At 32.5% G+C, this 3219-nt stretch overlaps 1 long non-coding RNA gene across 1 annotated transcript; it reads right to left on the bottom strand.

Annotated features, from left to right (window-relative positions):
* Positions 1-1056: 1056 nt before the first annotated feature.
* On the bottom strand, positions 1057-2560 carry LOC139784325 (uncharacterized). Its single transcript, XR_011721541.1, has 3 exons — positions 2414-2560; positions 2092-2195; positions 1057-2010 (listed from the first exon to the last, which is right to left on the bottom strand). It is a non-coding gene; the product is annotated as an uncharacterized lncRNA (long non-coding RNA).
* Between the last annotated feature and the right edge of the window lie 659 nt (positions 2561-3219).

The following is a 3219-nucleotide window of genomic DNA, read 5'->3' as shown; positions in this document are numbered from 1 at the left end:
AAACTAAGAACTAAGGCGCAGCGCAATTTACGAACTAATAATAAGGAATGAAAGCACTAGAAGTTCTATACCAGAAACAATGTTATCCAATTTCACGTGCAAGCAAGTCGATATGTCCACGAAAGGAATAAGCGTTGAGTTCAGCAAAACGTATCCCAGAAGAATTACATGTTAATTAGCCGAACGATCAAAGAACAAGGGACGAGCCGGTCGGACCAGTCAGATAAGCTTAGCTAGATTAGTGTCGGAATCAATATGAATAACAGGTTGACCATCAGAAGACCTAACACATATTTGACCATTCCTTACCCAGACATACTTATACGACCTCTCTTTAGCAGCACTCTTAGCCCGTTGTAACATGTCGTAAGTGCTCTTGGATAACAACTCGTTTACATAAATGTAACGATCTGAGTTACCACCGCATACATCCTTACATTTGAGAACACCCTTTGCCCGCTTTTTTGAAATAACCATATTGCGCACGGCACTCGAGGCCAAGGTAACAACGACTGAGCCGGAAGATGCAGCAACAGTGGAAGTCGCCGACAGTGCCTTCCCAAACAGCACACAATATTTATAAAATATTTACAAAATATTTATAAGATTTATTTGAATATTTTATAAATATTTATCAAAATATTTCATAAATATTTTGTAGTCTTCGATTGAACAGATGATAAATATTTATTATAAATATTATAAAAATGTTTATCATAAATATTATGGTACATATTATTAAATATTTATTAAATAATTATGATAAATATTTTGTAAAATATTGTTACTTTCTTCACGAAATGTTTAGGAAAGGTTTTGGAAAGGTAACAAAAATATCAATAAATTAATTAAAAGACGGCGATACGAGTCAAGCGCGGTACGTGGTGCGCAACTAGAGAAATAATAGTTACAGAAGTAACGAATTACATAATAGTTACTTCTGTAACTATTATTTCTCTAGTTGCGCACCACGTACCGCGCTTGACTCGTATCGCCGTCTTTTAATTAATTTATTGACATTTTCACGAGTCTAATGATATATATTAACAAAATGTCTTTCTTTTTCATTGCACTTTTTATTGCACAAAATTTTTAAATGAATATATATATATTCTATGTAATATTAAAAAAAACGCTTTGCTATGTATTTTAGACAACGTGCATTTTGACAATTTTGTCTTTTACTTTCTCGTGCTTTGTTAATCTCAATAATAGTGTTGCTATAATAATAACACAAATACACTTTTAGTTCTATATTAAGAAGATTAGTCTTTCATAAAGCCTACACAATTAAAACGATCATTTAGAATTCAAGATCGTAAAGGAATCACATCTATCATGAGTCTTAACAAAGTTCGAGAAAGAATTTAAATATGAAGAATTTAGATAACGCGATAATACACTTAATACATATAAAAATAGAAAACGGAATGTAATTAATTGTGCCGTTAAAATCTGCAAGTATAAAATATAGTCTCGTTACATGTTGTAAAAAAAAGTTGATGCAACAGATGCATGAGTATTAATATCTCGATTGATATTATCATAAAAAAATGTCGCAAACAATGTAAACTTTCAAATATTTCATTCGGCACAATGTTATTTTATAAAAATACGCACGAAGTAAGGTAACCCAGGATATTATTTTTCAGCTCACCACTCTCTATGAAAAGAGCAATGTCGGCACTCGCATTACTCTCGGCAAATTCGTTAATTGCGCGGTTAAATTCTCCTGCTATACCACACACAGTCGGCCGGTTTGGATGCAACAATATGTTAATTATCGTTCGGTAATATTTCGTCACACGGCGTCGGGCCGCGTTTGTTTATAAAATGGGCCATTTCCATGGAAAGTACTATTTAGCCTAATTACAGACTGCGGACAACAATGAGTACAATATCTATTTTTTTTCTTCCTTCTCCTCTTCGATTTATCTCCTTCCATCAATCTTAATTTTCGTCAGAATTATCTTCAAAGTCATTCTAAGGTTAGGTTCTTTAGCACGTTTACTGAAACAAATAATTTTTAATTATTTATCTTACATTTGTAACATAAAAAACTTGTTTTAAAAAAATGTTTCTTCTACTTACTTATGCTCATTTTTTAAACGAGATGATGAATTATCAAGCCAAGCAGCTATAGCGGTTCTCACATTATTATCTGTCGCTGAAGGTGTGTGCATTTGTTGCAGCTTCTGTAAAAAAATACATAAGTATTTACGTGAGTCTGTAAGATTGAAAGATAGATGTGTTTTCCAGTAGTAAATCAAAATTTACGTAGTAAATTTCACATTTAATTACTACGTAAATTTAAATTCAAAAAAGTAAATTCAAATATTAAATAAATAAAAACATAAGTGTAAAAAAATTGTTTTATAATCTTAAAATATATATGTTATTAACAATTACTTACTATATATACAGGTGTTGAACATTAGATCCAGAAATCTTTTTTTCTTTTTTTGACCCTTATAGCTATACTGTGTTGCAACGAAATTGCTGATTGTACTGTTTAATATATTAAACACGTGAGACCGCACATCCGGACCTCCTTTTTGCTTCAAAATTCAACCTGAAACAATTTACAGTTATAAATACAATTAATAATAATTCTCAAATTTAATTTAATATATTGTTACGTGATTCGTATGCTTTTAAATTTGGCCAGAGCCAAAAGTATATATTAATCTATGAATATTACAACAAGCATAAAACATTGCAAAGCAGCTTTCAGGTCAAGCACATAACATGACGTAGCAATAATAGTAATTGCAATAAGCAATATAAGCAAGTACATTTGCTACGCCTGTTATGTGCTTTGGCCTTTAGGGCTCATGCACAATGAGAGGAAAAGGAACAAGGAATTAAACATAAAGAGAATTCCGTGTCTTGAAAAAAGAGAGAAGCTGCGTCTTGAAAAAGATGCGACTATTACTATGTTTAAGGCCAATTTCTTCACCCGTTGGATAACTCTATCCTTCGGTTAACCTCACTCTTCATCTCTTTCTAAGGGGCAGGTTAGAAAGAATGAAGAGTGGTTAACCGAAGGATAGATTATCTGACGGTGAAGAAATTGGCTATAATTCCTTGTTCCTTTATCTGGCATTGTGCATGAGCCCTTAGCGTCGCTAAGTTAGCGATTTGGAAAAAGTGATAGCCACGGCAACAAATACGGCAACGAGAGAGTACGAAGTATTTGGCCGAAATAGTCAGACCTCA

The sequence above is a fragment of the Temnothorax nylanderi genome, unplaced genomic scaffold (genome assembly GCF_030848795.1).
Source record: "Temnothorax nylanderi isolate EJ_2023f unplaced genomic scaffold, tnyl_v1.0 TNYL_tig0611_pilon, whole genome shotgun sequence".
Taxonomy (NCBI): Eukaryota; Metazoa; Arthropoda; class Insecta; order Hymenoptera; family Formicidae; genus Temnothorax; species Temnothorax nylanderi.
Note: the sequence above shows the minus strand (reverse complement) of the source record. Positions and strands in the feature narration are given on the sequence as shown.